Source organism: Eptatretus burgeri, chromosome 7 (genome assembly GCF_056783735.1).
Source record: "Eptatretus burgeri isolate ZD-2024b chromosome 7, Ebu_testis_v1, whole genome shotgun sequence".
NCBI classification, from domain to species: domain Eukaryota; kingdom Metazoa; phylum Chordata; class Myxini; order Myxiniformes; family Myxinidae; genus Eptatretus; species Eptatretus burgeri.
In genome coordinates this window covers 74,051,718-74,070,521 of record NC_140967.1, presented here as the reverse complement: position 1 = coordinate 74,070,521, position 18,804 = coordinate 74,051,718, and the positions used below count along the sequence as shown (strand labels likewise).

Below are 18,804 nucleotides of genomic sequence, written 5' to 3'. Positions count from 1 at the left end.
TGTGTTGTCAGCAGGTTTAAATTTAGTGAAGATAGCCCCATTTTTAGCTTATCTGGAATTTAAATTCCAGATGAGGTATTGTCATCGCACACTGTCCGTTCATTCATCCATCCGTCTCCTTTTTCGAATTCTCCGGCCAAACTGCTGGGTCGATCTGGCTGAAATTTGGTGGGAACGTTCTGAGTGACTGGTAACAGTAATTGTAAAGCTCGTTCCTGTCACATGACTTTAAATATGTCAAAATGTCCCATTTTGTAAATATCTGCAAAAATCTTCTTCTCCATAAGCACCAGTCAGAATGCCACCAAATTTTGGTTTCCACATTAAGACACGTCCTGATGTGAAATTCCAGAGGCCATGTTGATCACGTGACTGGGAGTGTGTCAAAATGGCAGTTGTGCAAATTCCTTCCAAAATCTTCTTCTCGAGACCCACCAGTCAGAATGCTACCAAAAGGCTGGGGTAGGGATGTTAATTATATTGGGAAAGTCATGCCAAGGACATGACCGGAAGTGTGACAAAATGGCCAGCTTGGTCAACTTTTAGGAAAATCACATTAATTCCTTCCAAAATCTTCACCAGACACACAAGTTAGAATGTTCCCAAATTTAGGTTACATTAGGATTGGGTCATGATGTTAAATTGCAGAGGTCATGCTGATCACATGACCAGAAGTTTGTCAAAATGACAGACTTAGTATATGTTTGGGAAAATCGTGTTCTGTTAATACATATGGCAGCTTGGCTGCCAGGGTAGCTATAATTTCATGAAAGGACCACTGTGCCGCTGATGCTGTGCCCCTCTACCAGTAAACTGGTCCTCATTTTGCTGACCTTGGAAGTATGACAGGCAGAGTCAACACCATCTGATGTTAATTGAGCAGCCAACAGGGCTTGAATTCAGAACGGGAAGATCCCAAGCCAGCCACCCTCACCACGAAGCCAGGATCCCAAGCCAGCCACCCTAACCACCAAGCCAACACCAGGCTTGGGAAAATCGTGTAAATTCCTTCAAAAACCTTCCTCTCCAGACCCACCAGTCAGAATGCTACCAGATTTGGGTTACACCATTAGGACACGGTCCTAATGTTAAATTGAGGTCATGCCAATCACACGACTGGAAGTGTGTGAAAATGGCCGTCCCGCAAATTCTTTTAAAAATCTTCTTCTCCAGACCCACTATTCAGAATGCTACCAAATTTGGGTTACAACATTTGGACAGGGCCCAGATAAGCTACAGGTCCAGTGGTCCTATTTTTTTTATGATGTCATAATTGCATATGTAGAACGCTCCATCCGATCAGTATGAAAATTTTTGAGGGTCAACTATGGATAAAATGGTCAACAGAAAAAAATGATGACATCTTCAGTCAAATGGTTCAGCAGCCTTTTTTTAGGTCATCTCTACCGAGATGACCTAATAAAGCCGGACCAAATGTCCGTCCATCCGTCCGTCAACAATTTTTCTTTCCGATCTTGATGAAAGTTAGTACGTGGGTAGAGGTCGATGAGTGTTGCACAACGATATAACTTTTGTCCAGGTTCAAGGTCAGGGTCAAGGTCATGAGGTCACGTAAGTTATAAAAATCACCATTTTCGAAACCTATCTTGTCTGCCATTCTACAAGATATTCGGCAACTGTTTATTGATTATGATAGTAAAAAATATTATCTTGTATCTAATCAGACAGATTTTTGATTTTCCTTCCTGTTTGATCGTCACGTGATCTGGAAGATGGCCAAAAATGCCGATGCGATTCGCAAAGAAGGAAGGAAGGAGAAATGAAATATAAATATAAAACACATTTTTAGCCTTTTATATTTATACATTTTCCGCCGAAGGTGCAAAAGTTTCAAAACCCGAAATGTAAACGTCGGCATTTATTTTCAAAATATAATTTCGTGGGCGCGCGCCAAAATTCCGAGTCATCTTTAACCAAACTGCGCAGTAGTCTTCGGTCATAACTGAACATTGAGAACTTGTGGTATTATAGAGATGATCGTCACCCCCACAAGGGGGTAATTTTTTTTTACCTTCAAAAATCTTCTCAAATGGCTGAACAGATTGAGGAGAAACCTTACAGCTTTGACCGTCTATCCATGAGGAACAAAAAGTTCCCACCTATGATATCATAGGTCATATGGTTTGGCAGCCATATTGGATTTACCCTGAAACCTATAAAAATCCTCTTCTCCAGAACGGATGGACAAATTGAGGGGAAACTTTACACACATGTGCCCCAAGCCTTGGGGATACCAGTGTATTCATGAATAATTGATAGGTCACATGGTTTGGCAGCCATATTGGATTGAAGGAAAATATTTTTTTTTTTATTCTTTCTCTTGAACCGCTGCATTAGTTGACATGAAACTTCAAAATTATGATCGAGTAGTGATGGGGAATACATGTTTTAAATTTCAACCTAATCGGACGTATGGTCTGGCAGCCAGAATTGTTTATTTTTTTTGAATCTGCATTATTATCTTTTTATTGGAATAAGGCTCACTTTGCTGTGCCTGGATTGGTTTGAGCTTAGGCAAGTAGCAGTTGAAACCCGAGTCCTATCCAGGTTCTTCCTGATGACCATCTTTGTTGTTTGCTTTTTCCGGTTCCTTCTGTTTACTCCATTGCAGTATCTATTTTATTTGGTCTTCTATTTGATATGAATTTAATTTTTTTAATTACAAATTTGTCATGAGAGGAGTTTGCTTGCACCACGTCCTTCTCAAGACTGCACGTCGGCAAAATGAGTTCCAGCTTCATGGCAAAAGGGGCATTGCATCAGTGGCACAGCTGTGCCCCCTAAAATGATGCAACCAAGCAGCCACTGACTGCACATGAATAAATAAATAAATAACAAGTTGGAATTATGAGGAAAACCCTTAAGGGATCAACATTACTCACTTATTCCCGATCCAACTTAATTACTGTCTCATTATGAAACTATAACGGTCCTCGGTAGAGTACCGTGGGGTGAAAACATAACCTCCGTCCACCTTTGGTGGCTGAGATAAGGTTGCATTGTGAACCTGCATAAAGCCTGATTAAGGAATTCCGAACTATAGATCAAGTTTGCAATCTTACATACTCAAAAATCACTTAAAGTTGATTGAAATTTTCTGCCGTGTATTAAATATAATACGTAAAGTTGTAACATATTGAAAGTGATTCTAACTGAGCACACGACATCACAGTTGATTCTAATTATGATTTTGTTTCACAAAGATGTCTAACATTCAAGTAGTCATAGCATAACATTCAAGTCAATGTCTCTTTAAGTCAATTTATCTGTTGAAACAGCTTCATACATTTGTACGTAGTTTGTCCTCATATTTGTGTTTCCGTTGTGCACTTGTAACTTTAGTTTAGAATCTTCTGGTGTATGTCACATGTAAGAAGCTCTTTTATTTACCACTTCTGTAAATCTTCTTTCTAAACCTGATCTGTTGTTTTTTTAACCACTTCTCTTCCGGTCTTTCTTCCTTTGCTCTCTCTCAGCTGTCTTACCATCCCAACTCATCCAGGAGGTGATCCCCTCCTGGTTAATCTCCCAAAATCCTGCCTTGGTGCACACCTTAACTCCTTTGTTCCTCTTTTCTCCCATTTGTGAAACCAACTTCCGGAGACTGTTTAATCCCACTCTTTTCTACAGGGTTTTAAGTTGTTGGTGCATCGCCATCTTTTGTCATGGAAGTTTCTACCCTGCCCCCTTACCAACAGAATCCTCTTCTTGCAGGTTGCTGCATTTCTTCATCTTCCCTATCTCTTCTTTTCTTATTAAATTCTTTCCCTTACTTATTGCATTTTCCTGTTGCCCTGCACATCAGTACGTTGCCTTTTTACCTTCTGTCCTCTTGCTCTTTGATGAGCCTATATTTTGTGTCCAATTTTTCAAAATACCTTGAACATATCTACATAGATACATACAGCACTGCTGTCCAATTTGCTACAAATCTACAATTACAGTCGAACATCTATGTATGGAGGATTAACTTATGTCATAAATGTGACTTTCATCATAAAATTTCAAGTCTCATGGAAGGTATGGGTAACTGAGAATGACAAGGGGAAACACGAATAGTGCAGGGGTCGAGAAAACCAGAGTGGCCAGAGAACGGTCAACGAGGCAGGCAGAGATGAAAATGCAGTCAAGACAAGATGACAAATTAGACAAAAATATATGTTTTTTTTTCAAGGAATGATAATCAACTAGAAGGATATATCAGCGGTAGCATGCTTGCCTTTGAGCTGTCTAGTTTGTGTTTGATTCCTGACTTGACTGTAAACTGTCACCCGAGGTCTCCACAGGTAGAGCATCACATCAACGAATCTGCCACTGTTCAGAGGAGCATTAAGCTGGGTGACTATCTGCAAGCATTTGCTGGTCGAGGACGTTGAGGATCCTATGGTGTCTTTTACAAGAAAAAGTAAGCCATTGTGTTGGCATCCTGGAGACTTATACCTGCCCTGACAAATTCCTGGGAAAAGGCAAGGAAGAGCACCCACTGGATTCTTTCCTTGCAACAAAACTGCTTCAGCCACACCTATTGCTCTGGAATGAAAATGGACTCTGCAGGAAAGAGTGGAAAACCAATGAATGATTCATATCCAAATTTACTCGGTTTGGGTAAATTGTACATTTTTGGGAGAGGTATGTTGGTGGCCATTATATAATACTATATAAACTAAAACTTCACTTATGGGAAAGTTTAAATTTCTTTTTTACAAATACTGTGACGTTTTGTTCAGTTACGGGTTAATTGAATTTGAGATGCATTTTCAGTTTTCCACGCTCTGATGTTCCTGCGTGTGTGGTATGTTTTTACACAGCAAGGGACGTCATCCCGAGAGAAAAATCCACGACTGAACACACACAAAACGTCATCAATCGTTACCGAATATCGCTCGCAAGGTAGATGGTGAATAAGCCGCGTATAATCTGAAGATGTGTTTCGTTCCCTGAATTTGTTTTGTTTTAGTCCTTGAATCAGGCGTTTTGTTCCCTGAATCTGTGTTGTCCTTCACCTCATCTTGTGCTCCACCGTAGTGCAGTAATCAGTAAATCAGTGAATGAGCGCTGCGTGTGCAAATGTGGGCTGTGTTGCACGATGCTCAAACCGACTAACTCTAGCTGTTCAAGGATATTCGGCCAACAAGAGTAGATGGTGAGTAATTTATGCTCACCAACATAAAATACACTTGTTCCGACACATTCTTATTAAATTGTAAACCCTTTGCCCTTTTATTAATGTGTTGTAATAAAACAAGGTGATCACGGCGACTCTCAAAAAGGAGCTTCGGAACCCATCTTGTTTTAACCTCAATTAATTAATTAATTATGCACTGAGTCGAACGATTTGTCACCGTCAGGAATGATTCAATACTCGACACATTTCAATGTACTCGGGCAGTATGACGTGCATGCATTATGATGTCACCACAGTGTGTTAACAATCCTCTATGATCTCGATAGCGTGCTTTTGCCACCCTAAAATGGCCAAAGCACCAAACAATTAATGAGGAGGACCTCGCAAAAGGCTGGCATTTTGGGGGTGTAATTGGAAGTAGGAATTAGGAGTGCATTAAGTATGATCACCGAGAACCACCACCGACGAGGACAATGTCATGAAAGTTGGATAGAAGAATAAAATTTGTGAAGACCTAAAAAAAATGGAAAGAGTTCACTGTCATGTTTATACATAATGTGCTTGACCTCGAGATGATAAAACAAGCTTCAGCTTCAAACAGAGAATCTCAAAAAAAAAAACAGTATCTAAAATATAAGGCTCTGATGAACCACTGACTCACTCAATGACTGATATTAAAGATCCTTACCTTCCGGGTGACGTAGAAAGCTGAAATTTTGTGTGCTGATGGAAATCAAAGTCATGACACCTGAAAAATCCACAGAATCATCAAACAACATCCATGAATAAAAAATATTTTAAAAAGAAAAGTCAAATGCAGGTGAGCGACCTGAGACAATGGGGAAGCACATATATGTGTAAGCTTACACAATGTGTAAGCACACCCCACTAGTGTGTGTATATATATATATATATATATATATATATATATATATATATATATATATATATATATATATATATATATATATATATATATATATATATGGCTCTTTCAAACCACGGATTTACTCACTGACTAACTCACTCACAGATATTAAAGAGTGTTACTTTCCATGTAATGTCCAAAGCTTAAATTTTGCGAGCTGACGGACATCGAAGCCAAGACACCGGAGAAAATCACAGAACCGTCAGAAAACATCCACAGATGAAACTAGAGGGGGAGCACTTGGGAGAGTGCAAAACCTCCACCGCCAATACTGCTGGGTCACTCAAGTAAACCTTATATCTTATTCATTAAATATGATGTCAACAGTGCTGACAGAGTTATAGTTCTTTTGTCCAACATATTTTTTTGGGGTGGGGGGGGGTTGGAAATCACTTAAAACATGTAAAAACAATTTTTTTGGGGGCATTGCAAATCACTTAAAACATGTAAAAATGCAAAAAAAAAAATTTTTTTTCTCAAACAATTTTTTTGGGGGGGGGGGAGTTGGAAATCACTTTAAAATATGCAGAAATGCAAAAAAAAAATTCTCTAACAATTTTTTTTGGGGGGGTTGGAAATCACTTAAAACATGTAGAAATGCAAAGAAAAATTTTTTTCTCTATTTTTTTTTGGGTGGGGGTAAAAAAAAATTTGGGGGGGGGGGTTGGAAATCACTTAAAACGTAGAAATGCAAAAAAAAAAATGTTTTTCTCTAACAATTCTTTTTTGGGGGGGGGACCAAGTCCAAAATTTAATGGCATGATCCTTGGACCATACCTAACCCTCCCACCAAGTTTCGTCGAAATCCGTCGAGGAGTTTTTCCGTAATACTGTTCACAAACAAACAAACAGACAGAAAGGGGTGAAACCAGTAACCTCCATCCATCTTCGAAGATGGCGGAGGTTAAATATGAATAAATGAAAGTAAATAAATTTTAAAAATGCAGATGAGCGGCTCAAGACAATGGGGAAGTAAGGTAATTTTGTGTGCTGACGGACATCGACGCTGAGATACAAGCAAAAATCACAGAATCAATGGAAAGCGTCCGTAAATGAAAAAATATATAAATTAAAAAATCAAATGCAGGTGAGTGGCCCGAAGCAACGGGGAAGCGCAGTTCGTATACTTACACAATGTGCTGTGTGTAAGCATACCCCACTAATACATATATATGTATATTTATATGTGTATATATATATATATATATATATATACATACATAAACGAGGTCTATCTAAAAAGTAACAGGGCTGACTTCACAGAAAGTTTCTTCCAAAAAATGTATTGAAATCACAGCTTGTCCCCTTCAAAATAGTTTCCCTCCAGTTTCACACACTTGTCCATCCTCTTCTGCCACGCTTCGATGCACCCCCGGAATGCTTTTTCTGGAATCCTCCAGAGCTCCGTCGTCACGGCCCTTTTAATGGCCTCCACATCAGGAAATCAGGTCCCCTTGATCACCCCCTTGAGCTTGGAGAATTGGAAAAATTCAAAAGGGGCCAAATCTAATGAATACTGGGGGTTGCTCTAGTTGGCACATTCCTCTCCGCCAGAAACTGTCGGATGCTCAGGGCACTGTGAGCAGGGGCATTGTCATGGTGGAGCACCCAGGCTTTGTTCTCTCACAGATCCCTCCTCTTGTCCCGGACTGATCTCATGAGATGCCGGAGGATCTCCTTGCACACGTATTGATTCACTGTTTGACCCTGCAGGAGAAACTCGAGGTGGACGATGCCCTTGATGTCAACAAACACAATGAGCATCAACTTGACCTTCGACTTCGACATCCTTGCTTTCTTTGGTCTTGGTGATGCCGGACTTTTCCAATGACGACTTTGCCGTTTGGTCTCGGGATCGTATTCGAATATCCACGATTCATCACCAGTAATGACTCTCCCAAGCAGGTCTGGATCGTCCTCGAGGCGCTCAATAATGTCTTGACAGACAGTGACTCTTTGCTGTTTCTGGTCCTCAGACAACAGCTTGGGGAACATCTTTGCGCACACCTTGCGCATTTCGAGATTTTCAGTGATGATGTTCCAGACAGTGTCCTTGTTGATGGAAAGTTCCTCAGCCATCATCCGCACCGTGAGTGGACAATCTGCACACACCATCTGCTTCACACACTCGATGTTATCCGCCATTCTGCTCGTTGAAGGTTTTCCAGACTGTGGATAGTCTTTAACCTCCTCCCGTCCCTCTTTGTACCTTTTGTACCATTCAAATGCACGTGTATGTGACATCGCTTCCCCATAGACTTGCTGCAGCATCGCGAAGGATTCGGAAGATTTTTTCCAAGCTTGGCAAGAAACTTCAGATTGGCTCTCTGCTCAAGATTCATAGCGCGACAACTCAGACGAGACAACGTGTAAAGCACGACCTGTAAAAAAAATCAACACAATGAGTGCAGTCAACCATCACCAATCATATATGTTGCTGGAATGTTGCGAAAGACTGACGCAACTCGTTCATTCAAGTTGTGTAAGTGGAGCACACAGCAGGCTCAGTCCCATTACTTTTTAGACACACCTTGTATATATACACAATCAGTCAAAAGTTTTAGAACACCCCCATTTTTCCAGTTTTTCTGAAATTTAAGCAGTTTAATGTTTCAATATACTCTGAAATTAAAACATCGAACAAATAAACAATTTTTTCCTGCCTTTGGAATAAACTCCCTCACTATTCAATCCCATTCTTCCCTCCAGGCCTTCAAAACAGCTGTTCACCACCACCTCTTATCATCCCCCATCCAAATCGTCGATCTTTTCAACCCCCGTTAATCCACCCCAAACCCACTTCCTTCAAATTCCCTGCTTTCCTTCCTGAAAGTCCCTGTAATGTCCATCTTGTATTCCCCATGTTCCCTGCCCCATCCCTCTCCCTTCCACAGATCTCCTAATGTCTCTGTTCCCCACTGTTTTGTCCTTCCCACTCCCACCCCTCTTGTCTCATGCCCCCCTTGCTGTGCATTGTGTGTTAGCTCTCACATGAGCCTCGACAAGGTATACAAAAATAAAAATAAAAACTGAAGATTTCAAATTTTGATTCATCGGTCCAAAAGACCTTCTTGCAGTTTTCAGTAGTCCACTGGCGGTGCTTCATGGCCCAAGCAAGCCTCTTTTTCTTATTTTGCCATCTCAGCAATGGCTTTCTTACTGCCATTCGACCTGTCAAACCTGCAGCTTAAAGTCTTCTCTTCACAGTTGACACTGAGACTTCCTTACTTCGACCAGTGTTAAGCTGTGTTTGAAGCTGCTGTCCTGTGAGCCGCCTATCACGCAAGCTGTTGACTCTCAGAAACTTGTCTTCTGATTGTGTTGTGGCTTTGGGTCTGCCAGACCTCTTCCTGTCAGAGTTTCCTCCAGTTTCCAAGTGCCTTTTGATGATGTAGGAAACTCTACTCACTGACACCTTGGCTTACTTTGCAATTTATCTAAAGGAAAGACCAACACTTTTAAGGGTTATAATGGTTTGTCTGTCTTTTTTTGTTCATTGTCTTTTTCTCGCCATTATAATAGCAATATACTACTTCCTGCAGTGCAATATTGTCCAAATAATGTTTCTGAGGGTGTAGCAATACAGTCTGTTCCAACACTGCTTTTATACAGCAGAGGGTTTGTAATCGTTTGCATCAACTTTCAAGGCTTAATTTACTTCCATAGCTGCAAAACAGCTGCAGTTGCTCACCCATTACTTTTTCCCTGAAAAGGGCTTTTTTAACAACTCTGAAGTTTTCATCATTTTTCAGTTTTTGGTCACCTAAACTTTTTTTTTAACCTCTGGCAGTTTACCGCTTGGCTTTGTAACATTTCAGGTTATTCACTGGACTTGAACTGCTTAAATTTCAGTAAAAACTGAAAAATGGGGGTGTTCTAAAACGTTTCCGTCCGTGTGTATGTATAATGATTTGCATGTGTTAAGCATAGTCAAAACAGTGGTCACTTGAAAGGTGTCTTGTGTCTCGTGTCTGTAAAATACCGCTCAGAAATTATATCACCCAGATACTCATCTTAAATGTCTCCTCCATTTCTTGTAGTCTGCAAATATGAAATGGGACGGATGTTGGAGTTTGAAGAAAAAAATTATTAATAATTTGCACGACAGTGATTCTCTTGTTGCAGTGTTTGGATAAGCACTTTTTAAAGTCACGTTTTCCACGTGAAGTTTCTCAAATTATTCACTTTTGAGGTTTTCAGCATTCCCCACATTTTTTTTTAAGCCACGTTTCACAAATAGTTACAACATTCTCCCTCTCTCTCTCCCTCTCTCTGAAATAACGCAACGTGGCCACAGTACCGAAGTGCGGAGCAACTATCAAAACATGGGACGTCTCATGTTGTTGCAAAATCTCTAAGATTCAACTCCATGTTCGAGCAATCGATGCACAAGTGAACCGGTGATGGCGCTGCAACTGCACTCTTCATGCTGGTGTGAGTACCAAGTACTGCATTTATTTATTTAATTATTTAATTTATTATCTTATCCATGAAAGTCCTGTCACTCCGTTGGACACTCACACTCACACTCACTCTCAGCACGTTATTCGGCACAACTTTTGTTGCTGAAAAGCCTGAATGTCAGATTAAGCAACATAGAGAAAATTTATACAAACATGATCCTGTTTTTTTTTTTTTATACCGTCCAGTTTCATCTATCGAATACTTAGAACGGTATCATTGAAAGTCTGTCATTGGCATGCTTCATGTGGTGTTGCCAGCTGAGAACAACGTTGTTCATGATGCCGGGATCCCATCCCACATGCTGTGTTGATTTGTCCATTGCTTACAAATGGCATTGTAATTCATGTGAAAGTACACTGACGTGTCCAAATGTTCTGTCTTTCACGTGATATATGTTCACTCGAATCTTTTTTTTTATTCATTTAAATAAAACACCAAAATTGATTTGTCGGTTACACGTGCATCGTGTTATCGTCCTCGCAGTCTCTAGACTTTGTTAATGTTGTGTGTAAAGCTATAAACAGGTTACGAACATATATGTACAGGCTTTGTGTGAGTGCAGTGAACATACAGGAAATGGTGCATATCATGTTAATTGTTCATTGAGAACATGAAATATGAAAGCACCATGAATCACTGTGAATGTTATTGTGGATGTGATAAAAGTAAAAGGATAGCTTCCTTCTTGTTTTTAAAAAAAAATAATTTTTTCAGGCACCAGTTTTAAAGGTAAAGCCACCATGGGTGTTTTGGGGTATAAATAGTTGTACCTGCAGACAATCAGGTAACTCCCCCTGTACAGCAGATGACAGTCATTCTCAATGGTTTTGAACACGTGATGAGTTGAAAAGGTTTTCGGATAGTGAAAGGTATGATAAGGTCACGTTTTAATTTATTTTTTCAATACATGGGTATATATCAGTTTAGCAAATACAACCCATTGCTTCACTGACAGGAATAGTAGGACATCCATGGGAGGGGGAGCAAGGAAGGGGGGAAGAGTGAGGAATGGGGGGAGAGCAAGGAAAGGGGGAGAGCAAGGAAGGGGTGGAGGGAGAGTGAGGAAGGGGGAGCGAGGAAGGGGGGTGGAGATCAAGGAGGGGGGGTGGAAGAAAGGCCTCACCACATGTTGCTATACACTCCAAGAGGGAGGAGGGAGTGAGGAGGATGGGGGATAGTGGGGAGGGGAAGAAGGGGGTGGTCTTGACATGCGTTTGAAAGGGGGACTTGAGTGAAAGCAGGGAGGGGATCCTTCAGCCGGCATTTGTACAGGATTGAACAAAATTGGGTACACTAAAACAGCACGTTCAAATGGGTCATACTAAACAACGCCTGGCCACTGCCCAAAGACGTCTGTGGGGGGGGGAGGGGGGTAGAGGGGCTTTGGGAGGAGGTTAAGCCTGGGAGAAGGGGAAGGGAATGAAGGGCATTTTCGTTACAACGTCGAAAAAACTACGCCAGTGTATGTGCCTTTGTTGAATTTACACACATACGATAAGCTCTGGAATGTCCTACCCTGAGACAAATTGCAGAACTGATCCGAGCAGAAGTTCCGACTGCTTATAAAAGAAAAAAAACCTTTCATTTGTCCAAGTTGCACATTCTTTGACACCCCTTCCTCTCCTCGACCTCTGGAGAGTTGTCTAGTGATGGAGGGGGATGTTGGAGGAGGATAGCTTGAGGGGAGGGAAGAGAAATCATTGAGATGGGAGGGGAAGGCAGCAATAGGGGAGGGGAAGAAGGCATGAGGGGAAGGTAACATGAAGTGGGGGGGGGAGGCAGGTTGAGGGGGAGGAGGCAGCATGAGAGGAGGGGAAGAAGGCATTGTGAGGGAAAGGGGAGGCAGTGTGAGGGGAACAGAAGGCAGCGTGAGGGAAATGGAAGGTAGTGTGAGGGGAAGGGAAGTTAGCATATGGGGAAGGGAAGGAAGCATAAGGGGAAGGGAAGGATGTGTGAGGAGAGGAAATGCAGCATACCAAGGCATTCCCAGGGTGATAAAACATGCCCAAACAGCAACGTTTTCTTTTTCACCGCAGTGTTCTATGTAAAACCGAGCGGGAGCATTTAAAAATTAAAACCAATGCAATTTACATGGCAAACGCTTACTTGGATGCATAGCCCTTCCCCCATATACATTCCTCCAACCTCCTCTTATGCAGGCATGCACACACCCATGGAGAGTCATTTGTACCCATTAGGACCATGTTCACATGTGCTGTCTTCTTACCTCTTCGTTTTCAGCAACTGTCAACTATTAATCTATTGCAGTAACTATTTGTATATTTATATGAATAATTATTCATTTATAATTTGTCATGCAAATTTACAAATTATATTTATTTACATTTACATTTACAAATTTGTAAATTTACATTTACAAATTATAATTTGTCATGAAAGCAGATCGCACAAAATGATAAAAATAAAACTGCGTGTGGAATTGCCAAAAAGAAGGACCCCTGTGGCCTGTATCATCATAGCTTGCAAAAGCAGATTAACAAACATTGCACTCAATAAAGTTGCACTTTCTGCACATTCTTCAATGTTTTCTTCATTAAATATAATCATCTGAACAATGGAAAAAATTAACCTTAATGCTTTGCTTAAATATATACACTTATAAAAATCGCCAATTTGTTAAAATTTTCAGATTTCACTCCAGGATTTAGTCCTCAAGATGTGATTCTCAAATCTGAGACAATATTTTTATTATACACTTTAATTAGTCCATGAGAGTAGATCGAGTTTCCGAGACAAGGAATGTTTAATTAGGCCGAATTATGTCCCCTGCGAGGCAAATTGGGGCTGACCAAGGAGCCGTCTTTCATGGAGGTAAGCCATTAATTATCTTCAAAAATGGGTGTTTAAATTGACCCAGACCGACAATTTTCATCCATGCATTTCCTTGGAGTTGCCTTCGTATGAATGCAAAGTTTGGCACTCCAAGGTTTCCTGGTTTTGGAGTTATGGAGGAGACATATACGCGCGTATTTGTGTGTGTGTGTGTGTGTGTGTGTGTGTGTGTGTGTGTGTGTGTGTGTGTGTGTGTGTGTGTGTGTGTGTGTGTGTGTGTGTGTGTGTGTGTGTGTGTGTGTGTGTGTGTGTGTGTGTGTGTGTGTGTATGTATATATGTATATATATATATATATATATATATATATATTGTTGCGGAGCCATGGTCGGGGCAAGAAAGACCACGAGGTGTGAGCTGTCCTTCTCGCTTATTTATAAAAATCGCTATGTCGTGGTGTGGTGGTTCAGAGCCACGGGAGGCATCATAGTGTGCTTACGACTCATCACATTTTGCATGGCGTGTGTGCTTTCTTGCTTGTACCAAGGCTAAAAGGAAAGGGTTGGAGTGGAAATCAGAATAGGAGAAAGAGATAGTTAATAGACCTAACGAGAAGACCCATGCAAATCACTTCGTCTCATTATATTAACCCAAGAGACATGAGGGGGCTCTAACTGCACAAAGACTAACGAAATAACTGCCTGGGGATCAATGTATGCTGGGTGCCATTACCTGAGAGGCATGCGGTATTGTAGAACTGCAACTATATATATATATATATATATATATATATATATATATATATATATATATATATATATATATATATATATATATATATATATATATATATCCACTTCTAGTTGTGTCTTGCATTAAGGTGAGTTTCTTGTTCCGAGAGAATAGATGATAGAACGCCATGACACAACTTTGCTATTATAAATACAAGAGGTTTCTCACAGTATGGCAGGAAAATCTACAATGACAACATGAACAAAATTTCTTCTTCTTTTTTGAATTCAAAAGGCAATTTTAAACTTTTGAGTCAATTTTATTTCCCACTTAAATGGTACACCATGGACTTGCTTATCAGTCCTCATAATCGGCGTAAATTTAGCGGTAATCCATGCCAAAAATCATATAACAGTGATCAGCAAAATTACATCAAAGCCGCAAACTGCATTGTCTAGAGTAACAAGCAATGGTTTGAAGTCCAGCAATTTGCCAAACCTGTTCTACATTTGTTAGGACTATTTGAACTTGTTGAAAAACAATGAACATGTATAGATTAATACTGTACTTTAACACAAAGAAACACACCAACATTCAAAACAAAGTTTGAAAAGTAAAATGACTCTCTATCAAATGAACTTTTTTTAAAGGTTTAAATATCGTTTGATAGAGCTTGAAAATTGAACTCTTTACATTGATTGAACTTCTTGTTAAAGGCTCGTTTTGTTCCACGACAGGACCGGAGCACGCAGTAGGACGAGTCGTGTGATAAACATCTGTCAAAGCACGTTCGGTACCAAAGAACAAGTGTCGCTCAATCGGAGATGCCCTGTGCACATTAGTCTGACTGCAGGAGCGCTGGCCGCATGGCTTTTTCAGTGGTTGTCTCAGATATCTTGTGTTCTCCTGTCTATTGCGGCACGGCTATAGCCTTACCATAAAATATTGATGCATATTGTGTGCCTCTCCGGCTCTCGTTGTCACAATTTGAGCCCGAAATGCGATCACACTGCATGGCATGTCATCAAGAGTTCAAGCGATTGTCCTCTGTGCGATACATGGATGTCCTGTGATGTCTCCTTTCATTAATCACCTGCTGACACGTGCATCTTCTGCTCATCGTGACACTTGTACTCACTACAATATGCCTTTGTAAGTCTTCTGTCTTGTGTACAACTCCTCTGTCTCAAGCAGACAAAGGGTGAACGGGCATCTGTTGTAGGAGCGACCTAGGTTGTCTTACTTTCTCATGTTACCTGCGGTCAGGCGCCGAGTGGAGAATTCGCGGCTCGGTGCTCTCACCAACGTGTAACAGATGTGATAACCTTTTATACTTCAAAGTTTATATGCGAAACACCACATCCTTTAATCACTCGCACAGAATACACACCACACCAGGAATTAATCTTGCCGTTTATTGAAAACGTTATGTACTATGTGTGCTATTGTGTTTGGGTATGCAATTAAATAATATGAATTAAATTGCAAGAAAACATGAAAAAAGAAACAGATATATATATATATATATATATATATATATATATATATATATATATATATATATATATATATATGTGTTTAAAGAAGAGCTTAGAGGTTTGTGCATTTGCCTTTGAGCTGTTTCACCTATGTTGAGATATCGACACGGCTATAAACTGTCTTCCTGGAGTTTCACAATGCAGGGTGAGGCATCAATGTGTCCGCCGTCCATCAGGAGGACGTGAAACCAGAGCACCCATCTACCAGCACTATTAGGTGAATTTTGAAGATTCCCTTTTGTCTTTCATGAAAAGTAGGCAAGTTACCGCTTGCTGCAAACTGATTAAATTCCAAATTCCTGCCTGTACTGCACGTAGCAAGTGATCTGGTCTTGTGGGTTATGCCTTGATGGCAGATTACACTGCTTGCTATCTCAGTGTGTGTTTGCTACCTGGGCAGCAGCTTCTGCATGACAAACAAATTTACATGCCTATGCTATTTGCATGTCATATGTGAACGGTCGTCTTCAGCTACAAATTTCAGCCATGATTATATGTTTCTCTTCATATTCTGAAAGGTGATATGTCACCATTGCCTTTGCTTTCCCCAGTGGAACTGAACTTGAAAGAGGAGTTTAACATTGTCGGATACCTTAGACCTTGGTCAAAAAGGAAGCGAGAGGTACCTTTTTATGACCAGCTAAATACGATGCCCCTGAAAAACAACCTTGAAAAGATATGAATGGACCGCGGGGATCCATTACGTGAGTCTCACAAAACGTGGAGCGTTTGAAAAAAGCCAGTTTATTTGCAAAAACTTAAGGAGTTAAGTGCTTGCATTCCAGGAGCCATGTGGTATTAATATGCTGTGATAGTTATCGAACTCGCCTTTGCTGCACTGTAATTCCCTGGTGGTGTAGCGCGCTCTCTCTTTGAGATGTTTTGGCTTGTGCATGGAGCTCCGAAGGGATAATAAATTTTACTCGATTTTCTTTGCACGTTATGCTTTGTTTTGCTATTTTTATTACGCATTAGGTCTTAGGTTTGGCATGCAGGATAACTCGGAGGTAGCGCACTCACCTTTGAACCGTCAAGTCTGGTTTGATTTCCACTACAGGCTGTCACCCTGATGGTTCACGTGAAGAGAGTAGTGCTATTCTTTGGAGTGACATTAAGCTGGGTATCGCATCCATGAGCATTTGCTGATGAACATTGAGGACCCCACGGTGTGTTTCATAAGAGTAGGACATTATGTGCCAGCACTTTGGCCAAATTTCAAATTCATACAAAAAACTACAGCATTCTGTGATGGAGTGGTTCACCGTCCAGGGTTGATTCTCATCCATGAACACATTCATGACCTATGAGCACCCGAACACTATGTCAATGATATTTGGTAACGTGCCTACCATTTCATCCTCCCTGCCAATATTCTTCAACCTGGACAATACAGAAGGAGAAAAAAACATGTTTTATGAAGACAGTTTTATCTGTACATGATGCAAGTTTAGCTGTGCATCCCATGACTCATTACACACAACGTAGAGCATTCTCATACTGAAATCTTATTCACAGCTCAAGAAGTAAGATCTGAGCTTTCTATAATAAGCACTAACTTTATGACAAGACACATCTAATGTTGTGAAATTATAGCCCCTTCCTCCTCCATGCAACATTCCCACTTGCAGTCAAATACAAATGGCATATATGGATGATTTTTAAAGCATGCAATATATTCTTGCTTGCGTAAATGCTGACTATTAACTTGGGCACGTCTGTCGTACAATTATTGGGCACACTCATTTTGGTGGCAACCTCTTAGTCATGAGCCTATGTGATGTGTCATGTCTTGATCATGCCTGAACACACAAGCAAGGCTGGTCTTGAGACTCCGGTAAGTATCCCTACAGTTCAGACAGAACAAAAATCCAGTATCAAAGTAGAAATCCACATTTCACAGTCATGACACAAAAAAAAACACTTTGTGCTTGCCTATAACAAAGAACCTCAGGGCAGTTGCCAATTTCTCTAAATGAGTGGATTGCCACATGGTGATGCCTTCTGGTCAGATGAAGGGTTCCACTTGGGTAACCAACTTTTCAAAAACTCTCTCTCTCTTCCATCCAGAGGAAATTGCTACAAACCCCTGGGGTCTTCCATTCGGGTCTCTTGCAACAACCAAACTTGGATCAACGACTCTTTAAAAGTGAGCCTACACCAAACTCACCTTCCTTCATCTTCACCCTTTTCTTCTTCAAGAACTCCCGAACCAGGGCAACCATTACAACTGAACATCAAACTCATCACATTCCTCCATCATTCTCAAAATGGTGACTGTTTTGAAGGCAATATGTCACATGGGACCAAACAAGATACTTTAACAAGGTGCATGTTGTAAAGATGTATGAAGTTGATCACATTTCAGCAAATTGCTTTCTGTGTCATAGTACAGCATAGTTTGGTTTCTCCAGGTAACCAGATATGCCAGAGACTGGTGTACACCTCACAATTTTGTTATCTTGGTGAAACGTAAAGCACTCAAATTAAAGAAAACTTTTCTTTTTCAAGTTATAGTACTTTTATCAACAAAAGAGTGTGAGAGTATGTATATATATATATATATATATATATATATATATATATATATATATATATATATATATATATATATATATATATATATATATATATATATATATATATATTCAAATTAAAACATTTCAGGAACACATCAAATAAATTTGGGCCTATCTTTGATGTACAAAGCTAATAGGTGGCGTCAAAAACTGATCATGTATTAAAAGAGAATATAGTGGATGTAAATGACAGAGATTTCGTTTCTTTATGCACATGGATGTATGATCATGCAGAACTTTATGTATTTTACAATCTGTATTTTTAAGAAATATATTGACGATGCATTCAGTGCATTAAAAATTTGGCAAACTGACTGATTGGAGAAGGTTTTCACTTTGCCAGTGCCAATCATTTTCCCAAGCATTGGAAAAGTAGAGACGTACAATGAAAGCTCTATGAAGGACTTATGTTAAAGTTTCTGGCTTGACATGGAAGTAGAAAAACACATTTAAAATTAATGTGTAAACGAGTTTGAAAAATCTAAAATTCGTTTATTGACGAATTTCATAATCAATTTCATATCAGGGAAGCAAATTTCTATCTGCTCTTTGTACTTGATTTATATAAAGAGTAATATTCTCACAAACCTGTGGTGTTGGAGAGCCCACACTCTTAAGTGAGCACCAGA

General features: G+C 40.1%; 1 long non-coding RNA gene across 2 annotated transcripts; it reads left to right on the top strand.

Annotated features, from left to right (window-relative positions):
- Nucleotides 1-923: 923 nt before the first annotated feature.
- Nucleotides 924-18,133, top strand: LOC147023546 (uncharacterized). Of its 2 annotated transcripts, none has more exons than XR_015060277.1 (5): nucleotides 924-4,650; nucleotides 4,830-4,911; nucleotides 5,052-5,164; nucleotides 10,372-10,508; nucleotides 17,667-18,133. It is a non-coding gene; the product is annotated as an uncharacterized LOC147023546 (long non-coding RNA). The 2 variants fall into 2 exon arrangements; XR_015060276.1 differs by having other exon boundaries at nucleotides 928-4,650; nucleotides 5,047-5,164.
- The last annotated feature ends 671 nt before the right edge of the window (nucleotides 18,134-18,804 follow it).